Genomic DNA, 12617 nt, shown 5'->3' on the forward strand with positions numbered 1-12617 from the left:
ATGCGGGATGAGTATAATGGAATTGTCGTGGCGTTTCTCATCGTCAACCTCCTCTTTACCCTACGGAACATCTTGTGCCAGCGGAAAACTATTCCTTGGGATATTGCTTCATCACCGTAAGCATCCTAAACTATGGCCATGGTCTCTGAACCTAAATATCCGAGCTTAACACAAAATATTATCACATATAGTTGCTCTATGGGATGTGGCATCGTGAATAAGTGGCAGTGGAGTCCAGTCTGGCAGCAATCCGTACATTGCAACGGCCCGCAGACAACTGACGCGGGTAGCGTTGCTTTCTCAAGCCCTCCCACCACCTTCCTCGCCCCAAATCGTCCAGCCGTCCGCGACAGCGGGAAAATCTATTCTAATTATATTTTGGTCAGACCCTGAATTGTTTTGTGAAAGTGTAGTACTGGGAGAATAAGATCGAATACCGCGCACAACCTACCACATTTCAAATTCAAACGGCAATCGGATCATTTGTCCCGCAAGAAAAAAGTTGGCAAGACTTTCTTGGAAAACATATGACATTTTATCCTCTAACAAAAGTGTCAATCTCTTAAGTCAGGAGGTAAGGTGTGATCATGGATTTGTCCTATGCGTGACCGCTACCGGCAAAACCAAATTCCTCCATAGCGTAGGTATACGTACTTTACCATTCGTGGATTTCCCCATTCTCGTAACGCGACGACAGGGTGACGAAATGCGGCAACCAATCAATCCACCTCGCCGGTGATGTGACTGTGCGGCTGGATTATACAAATGCCAAAGATTAACAGATTTCTCATCAGATCTGGTATGACAAATTATCCCGTCAGTCCGTCCCCACATGCCCGAAATGAAGGGAGGAACGTCAGAACAACGTCGGAACGTCAGATCCGACGGATCAGACCCAAAAAGGGACAAAACTGATCATCGGTGGCCGAAATCTGTGCCTGGCTAAACGTTTGACAAATCATTACGGCCTAAGATATTTCAGTGATGCGTGAAATATACATAAATCTTTTCTCTAAAAGGAAGTATGGTGTTACTTGCCGTATTTCTGAGCTCAGAACATATTTACAAGGCAGAAAAAACTTGCTGCCGTCTCGTCGGGCATTTATGAACTGGAGAAACTAGGAAAACAATTATGCCAAGTGTATTTGTCCTTTTTCGTAAACTTAGGCATACATTACCAACACCAAGGCTAGCTTTGAATAACAGATCAATTTTTTCCTGTTATCACTGATCCATGTACAGTGTAAGAGGAATGAAGGGATTGGATATTGGTAACACTTAATCAAGAAAAAATTCATTGATTTGAGAAACTTCGAAAAAGTTGTTTCTTGGACCTAAATATAACCATGTGAGGCAGATTAAAAAAAATATGGAATGAGACAAACCTTAAAATTTACTTCCAAGAGAATTTCCATATTGCCTATGGGGGTTGACGAGTTAGATACCTTGAAATTTTTTAACAAACTTTATTCATGGTAAAATTAAGAAAACTAATGGTCATTACCTATGGTCAAGGAGAAAGTTTCAGCTTTCTTGAAGGTTTTGAAATACATTTGGGGTGAGGCGAAAAACAATTTTTTGCTTCGACCAGACTTAGTCAAAATTTGGTGTCATTTGTGATTCAAACCACTAGTGAGAATGTCAAGTTGATTGACATAAAAAATTACGCTGGATGCAGCGCCAGATATATTTTCCCGAGAAATACATAACTCACTTCGAAAAAAATGCTGATCGACTTTGATTGACTTAGATTGCTTCTAGAAAACGTGAACGCTTAATGAGTAGCCACAAATATCTTAATCTCAGAAAGCACGAAGGGTCTAGCTTCGTCATGAACCAAACTGAAGATTAAATCCTCAGTGAACACTCAGACATGATTTTAAGTTCTTCGAAGGACATTCTTCGCCAATAACGAGACGAAGCACTCTGTTGATGGGCTCCACTGAAAACTGGAGTCCCTTAGTTTTTACGCAACAGACATATCACATATCCCTTAGCAGCATATTTTCAGATGTCAAATTAATATTATTGATTGGTGCTCAGGTTACTTTCGTTCCGTATTTCATTAACTCATCGATTGATTGACTCAAATTCGGTTATGTATATACACTAATTCTTATATTAATATCTGTTGCGTTAACTTCAGATTTTCACGACTTGTCTCAAGTTTATCGCATACATTTCGCTCGTTTTCTTGCGAAATTATCGTAAAATGGCGCGATTATGGAGAAACTCTCCATGATCGCGCCTCTGAGAAACCACTGAATGAACATCAGCGGCTGCTAGGTAAGCCAAGAAATGGACCGAGCAACATTTGAGAGGCGATAGAGCTTGAAAGTCTCCGTTTCAATGTCTCGCGCTATCACCAGACGGGCGTTCTAGGGTGTGTGGAATGAGGTGGCGGCATGTGTATTCACGAGCTATAACGAGGCGGATTAAGTCAAGCTATCGGTGAGTGTGCTGAGCCGGTGTTTCGCCAGTCGGATGGAATCGGAAGAACTTAACCACAAAGATTTTTTTACCATAATACTTCGCGTAAAAAATTACACAAAACTAGTTGAACGTTCCTGACGCATTTTTAATAAATTATGGAAAATGTCAAGTTTCCAAACTCGAAAACCTCTCACCGTCACCAGGATATGAACATTCAGTAAAGAGTCTCCCCATTGACCAGTAGTGGTGTATAGCACTAAAGTAGGTATCAAGATACTATCGCAGGGATTCAAAATCGGGCCCTTAGAGTGGAAAGCTAATGCGCCAGACTCCACACCAACCCAAGATATTCCCGGTCAAAGAACGGTCGATACGAGTTTGAATTACAATCACGCATTTATATCACATGCCAGCGCATATCTGCCCGCCACAACGTTACGAGTCGCTCATGCATCACGATTTCGACTTTTTCCATTATTTGTTGCCATATTTCCTCATCACAATCCCCGTAAAAGTAAAATTTCTTTCATTTAGATGTAAAAGTTTGAGATATGGCTGATAATTTAGTCATAACACTTTCGGTTGCGGAACTGAAAAATCATTGAACTCGCTTTTGAAAGACATCGGGAGATATTTACAAAGCATTGGAAACTAGACGATGAAAGTGAAATGCTAAGTGACCCAAATACCTCGCATAAGGCGAGCACGTATTCCTTTCCAGTAGAAGCCGTTTTGGTCGTCCACCTGAATGTGACTAAAGATAAACACGCAAGAAAATATTCCACAAACGCTGGGATACATAAATAAGAATGACGTCTGCTTGATACATCATGTATGAAGTGGGAAAGTATGCCAATCGAGTGATAAATATATAAAGTTGGTCAGGATAATCGATATTTCGATAGGACATCTGAAATAAAGAGGGATTTCTCATTTGAAAATCCAACCCAGAATACTCGGGCGCAGTAGTGGAGGATGAGAAAAGTAGGTTACATGGCATCGCATGAATGAAGTGGGGGGTGAATGACCATGCAAAGAGAGAAAATATGAGGGTCAGAGTGGGAGCGATTTTGGCAATAAACGTACAGAAATGACTGGTTGGAAGGAGGGAAAGAGAGGCAGGAACATTTGACCAACTGAGTAAAGTTAACAGGCTTTTGCCAGATTCAGCGTACATGTATCCAACATTCATCAACGTCTACACATGTGGCCACAAGGCGTACGGCGGAGGATGCTAGGACCCCCACCTTATATGCATAAATATTCACTTTTACATGCATACATAAATGTTTATACATAAAAGTTTGTGAGTCGCGGTAGTCCAGGGGTAGACTGTTGAACTACAGGTTGAAGGGCCGGGGTTCGATTCCCATGCAAGGCTCTGCGAGCATCCTCGGCTCCACCCAAGCTATGTGATTTTTCGGGTGCCAGATCTTCCTGGAAAACCATAACTGGCACAGGGAAAGGAACTGGTTCTCCCACCCTGATATCTGAATTTATCCAACTTGATGTTTGAATGTGGACTCTACTATCACCTACCAAACTGACCTTTGGGTTGAATAATGTTCATAGTTCACATACATTTAAATGCAGCCTTGCATCCACATATGACAAGATAGCTTTCCTCCCGATAAAATATTCCGGAGGTAAACTAGTCCCCCAATCGGATCTCCAGGTGGGGACTACTGGGTGGCCAACATCAGTAAAGGTGGATAAATGCAGAATAGGGATATGGAACATTAGGTCATTAGGGGTGTGCGGGAAATTAGAAAATGCAAAGACGGAGATGGATAGGCTGGGGATAGACATCCTGGGATTTAGCAAAATTAAGTGGGTGGGGGTGAACGACTTCTGGAGCGACGGCTGCAGGATGATGTACTCAGGAGATGACCAGAAAATTGCACGAGTAGTAATCATACTCACGAAGAAATTGGCAAAGAAAATAATATCATTCTGGCAATATAATGAAAGGATATTAATGATAAAGTTAGAGGCAGAACCCACTGATAGAGTGATAGTACAAGTGTATATGCCAACGTCCAGCCATTCAAATGAGGAAATAGAGGATGTATACGAACAACTGGAAGAGGTTAGAGGATCAGTAGAAGGGAAGGAAAACCTCATAGTATTCGGAGATAGGAAAGCTGTTGTTGCCGAGGGGTGAGAGGGAAGTAGCGAGGGATACTTCGGATTAGGAAAATGAAAAGATGATTGGGAGAGAGAATGATAGAATTCTGCAGTAAGTAAAAAATGGTAATAGCAAATACCATCTTCAATCAACATCCGAGAAGAAGATACCCATGGAAGTTGCCTGGAGACAAAGCACGATACCAAATTGACTACATCCTTGTCGGAAAGAGATACAAGAACCAAGTTAAGAAGTGTAAGAGCTACCGCGGCACAGATATAAATAGCGATCACAACCTGGTGATCATGGACAGCAGACTGCGATATGTGGAGATGAAGAAATAGACACAACAACCCAGATGGAACGCAAAGATACTGGAAGAAAAGAGTGCAAGAGTTCACCACGGCCAGCGAAAGGGAAGTAGAAGGAAATATTGAAAATACCAGCACTGACGGTCGATGAAAAGAAATGAGAATATAATTACCAAAGCTACAGATGAGCTCCTTGTGAGTAAGGTGTAAATATCTAAGAATCCATGGATAACAGCTCAAATAAGATGTCTCATAGACAAAAGAAGAAAATACAAGAATCAAAGAAATGAGAGTGAAGAAGGCCTCTAATAAACAGTTGAGGAACCAGGCCATACGAGAGTACAAGAATGCCAAGGAAGAATGAATGGAAAGCAGCTGTAAGAAAATTAATAACAACATGAGAAAGGGAAATAGCAAGATGGCTTATAAACTAATGAAGAGGCAATTCGGGGAAAGAAAAACAAAATCGCAAAACATCTGCGCCACTAATGGAAAAATACTAATAGATGATGACTACATTGGGAATAGATGGAAGGAGTGCATTGAAGTATGCTATCAGGCTCCAAAACCAGTAGAAGATGGCTTCATCAAAGATGAAAGCACGATAGGTACAGACAATCAGGATCCGCAGATATGAAGAAGTGAATTCGAAAGAGCCGTGGCAAACCTGAGAAAGAACAAGGCACCAGGAGTTGACAAAATAAACTGAGAAATAATCAAGGCACTCAGTGTCAAAGCAAAAGATACCCTCTATGGAATAATCAAAGATAGCTACGACAGCGGAAAGATACCAGAAGACTTTGAGAAAAGTATAATGATTACAATACCGAAGAAACCAAAAGTATACAAATGTGAAGAACACAGAACATTAAGCCTGGTGACTCAAGTATCAGAAACCCTTACTCAGATAATTAGCCGAAGAATAGTAGGAAGGATAGAAGGAAACTTCTCAGAAAACCAATTCGGATTCAGAAAAAACCAAGGAGCAAGAGAAACAATTCTCAGACTGAGAGTTCTGGCTAAAAAAATGAGACACGTAAATAAGCCATTATATGTGGCATTTTTGGACTTGGAGAAGGCCTCCGACAAATTCAGATGGAACAAGATGTTCAAGATACTAGAAGCGCTTAGATTGGGCTACGACAACAGAAGAATCATCTATAACCTCTACAAGAATCAGCTTACAACACTACAAACAATAAATGGAAGAAAAATAGAAGCCAAATTAAACAAAGGAGTAGGACAAGGATGCAACCTCTTGCCAGCAATATTCAACGTATACCTGGAAGAAGAAGGAAACTAAAATACTTGTGTGTGGAAGATAGAAGCTGCATGCAGATATCACAATTCGAGGGGTGAAACTAGAGCTAGGGGAATCCTTTATCTCCCTGGGCAGCAGCATAACATGGGATGGAAGAAGTTCAACCAACATCACGCTAATAATGCATTCATGAAGAAGAGGTAATTACTATGTTCAAAGAACCTAAGGCTGGAAAAATTTGTTAAGACTTTCGTGTGGACCTCTATGGTACTGAGACTTGGAACATTGGAAAAGTGGAAACCTTTGAAACATGGTGCTGGAGGAAAATGCTGAAGATTAAATGGACAGATAAAGGAAGGAATGAGGAAGTACATAGAAGAGCAGAAGAAGGTAGGACCATATGGAGAATTCTACAGCAAAGAAGAAATAGATGGATTGAGGCACATTTAGGCACAATGAATTAATTAGGAATATAATAGAAGGAAAATTAGAAGGGAAGATTCCACGAGGAAGACCAAGAGACATGCACATTGGACAAATTAATAAGGATGTGAAACAGAGGAGGCATCAGGGATTGAGGGAATTGACATTAAATAGAGTAGAATGGAGGGCTTCCGTAAACAAATCTTAGGATTGAAATACTGATGATGAGTTCACACACAAACACACACACATATATATTAATATGGGTGGTCTGCAGTTTCCAACCTAACAAAGATACAAGACATTTTTTCTGAAATTTTTGAGGTTGGAAAATTTTCGGACCACATATGCATGGATGTGTGTGTGTGTATATGTATGTATGTATGTATGTTATATATATATATATATATATATATATATATACATACATACATACATATACACACATCCATGCACATATATATATTGTACAGATAACATCTAACATCTTTATGGCATTGGCTAAGTTAACAATTTATTCTCTCCTTCGCAATTTGGCTTTCGTAAAGGCTACTCCACTACTTCAGCTGTCGAGTCCGCAATTAATCAAATTCTAAATGCTTTTCTAAGTAAATCCTCCATTGTTATAACTGCATGTGACCTTTCTAAAGCATTTGACTGTGTTGCTCATCCAATTCTTCTGGAAAAACTTCATTATTATGGTTTCAATGATCTTGAATTACAATTTTTTGAGTCCTATCTCACTGATCGATCCCAATGTGTTTGCACTAATAACAATCTTTCCTCACCCCTGAAATTAGTCTATGGAGTTCCTCAAGGATCAGTCCTTGGCCCTCTTTTATTCCTTATTTTAATTAATGACCTACCGTCAAATGTCTCCTGCAAGTCCATACTCTATGCTGATGATACCACTTTTGTTCACGAGTCTAAGAATGTTAATTCTAGTACTATAACCAATTGGTGTTTATCAGAAGCATCAAACTGGTTTTCTGCAAACGGTCTGGTTTTAAATAATGATAAAACTCAGTCCCTGGTCTTCTCACTAAGTACCATATCTAATCCCCCGAGTACCATTAAATTACTTGGTTTCGAACTCGACCAAAAATTGACTTGGGAGCCTCACATACTGGGCACACTTGGAAAATTGTCAAAGGCTGTGTATATGTTACGTAAACTCAAATATATTATTCCAAAAGAGTTCCTTATTCAGGTATACTATGCTTTATTTCATTGCCACATTGACTATGGTATTGTACTTTGGGGCCACTCACCTTCCACAAATATGTTATTTAAGATGCAAAAAAAGGCAGTCAGAATTATTTCCTTTTCACCCCCAAGAGAACATTGTAAACCTCTGTTCTGTAATTTGGGCATCATGACTCTGCATAGTCTGTATATCTATAAATGCCTATGTAATGTCAAGGAAAACCTTAGCTCTTTCGAGAAAAGGTCTAACTTCCATTCTCATAATACAAGGAACAGCGATACACTAGACATTCCCTATTGCAGATTAGCCAAGAACAGCAATTCTTTCAATATTCTAAAAATTCGTTTGTTTAATAGATTGCCCTCTGAGGCTAAAGTTGTGAGTGTGCCCAAGTTTAAGAAAGTTATCCGGAACTGGCTGACTAAAAAAGCATTCTACTCAGTAAATGAGTTTTTTGATTCAAAAATTGTGTGGTCCATGATAGACATACAATCATTTGTCTCACCAAATGTATTTTGACTGTAATATGTAATATTTGATTTGTAATATGTGTTTATGTAACCATAATCTCTAAACTATGTATCTCTATGACGAAGACTATTGCAAAACTATTTTGTTTAATGTCCAATAAAATTATTATTATTATAATGCTTCATGCACATGCATACATATATTCTCTCCAAGTTTTTCTCCCTTAATCATATGCAACATTCCACAGAATCTGTTTCTTTTTCTTCTTATTTTTAAAGATTCCCAGCCCAGTATTTTAGCTCATATGCAGCTGTCTCACTCTCTGTCTTCTTTAGCTTTTCCAATACCTTCCCCGCAGCCTCTCTCTGTACTTCCTCTACTTTTGCAATAAGACCTTCTTCATGTGAGTCCCATACTTGCTATGAGGACTCTAAAATTGGTCTAACAAGGGTTGTTTACACCTTCTCCTTAGTTGCTCTATTGCTCCATGTGGTTCTCACACTTGTGGAGTGTACTCTAAAATTGGTCTTACAAGAGTGTTATATGCCTTCTCCTCAAAAGGAGAATATAAAAGTCAATGCACAGCATATTGTTTGGTGATGGAATGTTGAGTGAAAGAGGGAAGAACATTAGGTAAACAGTGAGAGAGAATAGAATAGATATGTGGACAGAATTTAAGGTGATAAGAAATGTGTGAAACTGAATAAGGGGTTATTAGTATATAGTATCACACACTACCTTCTAAAGTCAGTCTTTGGATTGTAACAGTAGTCAGACTGGCCATCCAAAACCTACCTTAAATATTAGGCTTTTATGATGAATATATAAAATAACTCCAGGTATCTAAGATTGTCAGTAGTTTTATTCTTTTTTTGCCTATGACAATAAATAAATAATTAATACAATTATTTCTCTTCTCATTTCTTGATCAGGTACACACACACTGAAATTCACCATAGCAATTTTTGTCATAGGAGTAAACAGTTAATAAATTTCAACAGTCTTTAGCAAACATCTTTGGCACTCTGGCAAAAGAACAACATGCTTGTTTCCTACATTTGAATAAATCAATTACAATGTGCTGGGCAGCAATCATGAGTGAAAAAATTTAGTTTCTTCATGACTTCACTTCACATAACAAGCTGAGCAAACTATAAGCACCTAAGATTTTGGCAGGACTCAGCTATGTGGCAAGGGCAATGCTCCAGATTCTGTGCATCTTCAAATGGTATTCCTATGTTTTACACTGTATATTCATTTAGTAAACCATCTATACACAGACTGATTGATTTCAGCCTACCATTCCCCCAAAAGAGGTTAGGTGGTAGAGGAGACTCCATAGACTCAATCTCACCCGAAAGTAAAGATGACTATCTACGAGGGTAATCCCAGAAGTACACAACCCAGCAAAGAAAACACAAAAATTTTGGAAAAACATGTTTTAATTTTTCAAAATAATCACCTTTCAGCTCTATACACTTTTACCTGCGATGTTCAATAAGTTTGATACCCTTTTTATAATAAGAACTGTCTCGCTCCTCAAAATAGCCATTAGCTGCCGACTGTAAAAACCTTTGGCCACCAAGCCGTTTTTTCAAGTTTGCGAACAAAAAATGATCCGAGGAGGCTAAATCTGGCGAATAGGGTGCATGACATAGCAATTCTAACTTTCATTCATGAATTTTGGCCATTGCAATAACGGATTTGTGAGCTGGTACACTGTCTTGATGAAACAACACTTTCTTCTTAGCTAAATGCAGCTGCTTTAGTGTGATTTCTTCACTCAAATGTTGCAATAAGTTTGCACAATACTCGCCAATGATAGTTTTTCCTTTTTCAAGATAGTCAATGAAAATCATCCCAAAAAACCAACGCCATGACCTTGCCTGCAGATGATACTGTCTACACCTTCTTTGAAGCCGGTTCTCCCGATTGAATCCATTGTTTTGATTGTTCTTTTGTCTCACGTGTGAAGTAATGGACCCATGTTTCATCCAGGGTTATGAAATGGCACAAAGTCTGCTTTATTGCAGTGAAACTTTGCTAAACACTCAATCGAAACATCTTAATGACACTGTTTTTGCTCGAGTTTGAGCAGATGCGGCACCCATCTTGCACACAGCTTTCTCATGTCCAAATTTTCAGTCAATATGAGATGTACCGCACTTTTCGAAATGCTTGCTATCTCGTGTACTTTCAGTCAACGATCATGCAATGTCACCTCGTGGATTTTCTTCACCGTTTCTGGAGTCGTCACCTCATTTGGTTGACCAATGCGATGCTTGCCTTGACAGCTTGCATGGCCTCGTTTAAACTCTGCTACCCAATATTTTATTGTTGTTAACGAAGCAGCAGACTCACCCAGAATAAAATCCAGTTCAGCTTTTATATTGGTTAGGCTGAGGCCTTTCAAATAAAAGTATTGTATCACATATCAGTGACAGATTTTCCACATTTTCACAAATTCACTGTAAACGTTTACCATTGATGGCTGCCAAACAAATACTAAACAAAGTAGCGTCTTCAAAGTTGGAACATATGCTTTATAGATTTTATACTTTCTAATACAGTGATATTTTTCAAACAACTACCGCCATCTCGGCCAGGCTGGGTACTTCTGGGACCACCCTCATATCTATTAATAAAAAAACACGGCTTGCTTTCTGACAGTTCTTGTGTCATTATTAACAGAAATTCATTATTCATTTATTAGTTTTCAATCCACCAACTTCTTTTAAATATTATATCTATCTATATGACAATATCTTCTTCTCATTTCATCTCCATTGGACCTATAGCGTCTTTCTTCAACATCAGGTCTCAAATTATGATTTTCACTCACTAAATATGTATACTTTTAAAACAGTGATTAGATGGATGCATCCCTAAAAAATACTCCCACATAGGAACTTTCTTATTTTTAACCAGATTTTCTTCAAACACATTATTTGCCTCTTTTTCATGGAAAAATCTTAGCTTGAGATAATCTATACTTACCATATACACGTATTACATATTAATCATGATGCTGGCAATTTTCCATATTTCCTTAGCAATTAATTATTTGTGGTATTAATTACTTGGGCTCCAATGTAACCAGCATTGTGATTCCATGCTTCTTACAATTCAAGGCCTGTATTTTCTTAGGTCTGAATACTTTTTGGAAGTCCTTTCACAACCCTTTGCTTATGCAATGGTCTTAATAATGCTTAAGAGTATCTTTTACATGACCAATTAAAACTATTAATAAATCTTGATTTTATTTTTTCCAGGAACATTGATTTCTTTAGTTTTCGACAATACATACATATGGGGGCCATTCATCTTAGTCCACTTCCTCCTACACCTGCCCCAGATTTGGCCTTCCAAAAATTTTGAAGAATTCTTTCCGCCTTGATTCAATGCTTTCTATTCTGTTAGAGTACTCCGTAATTTATCTAGGATATTACTGCATGTTATGTTTTCAATAGTATCTCTTCACTGATCTGTATATTTTTGGGATGTTTCCCTTCTTCATTTGCAAAGTTGATTTCTCTGCAGCAACTTTCAATCTATATTTAGCCCACTTTGAATCTCTCCTGAATCGTTTTCAGCTTCTTGCATAGGGCATCCTCATATTCTTTTCTTGGGTGAATGAATTTTATTCTTTCTTCCATTGATCATTTTATTTTCTATTGCTTCTCTTGCTTGTATTATGATACCTTACCACAGGGCATAAATATCTTACACCAAGAATGTTAATATTATAATTGCCTCCCTCAGTTCCTCTCTTCCTAATACCAGTTTTTCATTAATGCCCATCATGAATCTTTCTCTAGTCTGGTTTACATGCATGCTTTCTATTCCCATTTCATGTTTTACTCCTACTATCATCTTGCATTTCAGATGGATTTCACTGACCGATTCTAAGTGGTAACTATCTATACATGCACTGAGATAGCTTTCCCACTGTTTGAAGTGATTGAAAAGATTGTTGATTTTACATAATGTACATTGGCATCTTCCATGAGCATCATCTGTACAACTGAATCTGGTAAAAGCCTTACATTTACTATATTATTTTCCTAGTTCTATCAAAATTAAAATATCATTGCTGTCTGCTCTTTTCCAGAAAGCACAGAATATAGCATGGCTTACATTTGGATGGTGTATCTAATAGCATTTACTTGGTCATCATCTAAATTCTCTCCCAATTACGTTACCCTATAGCCAAGATCATATTACTAGTATAAGTAATAATCCAGGTCAATATCATAAATGGTATTTATTACATTTGTATCATATTTCCCACTAGAGAAAAATTGGAAATAAAGGCTATTTGGACACTGGCAGTCAGTTGATACAATAAAAGTACAGCCCCTCATTTCTTAGAGTCTAATTCTT

The sequence above is a fragment of the Hetaerina americana genome, unplaced genomic scaffold (assembly GCF_022747635.1).
Source record: "Hetaerina americana unplaced genomic scaffold, ioHetAmer1.1.p SCAF_8, whole genome shotgun sequence".
In the NCBI taxonomy this organism is placed as follows: domain Eukaryota; kingdom Metazoa; phylum Arthropoda; class Insecta; order Odonata; family Calopterygidae; genus Hetaerina; species Hetaerina americana.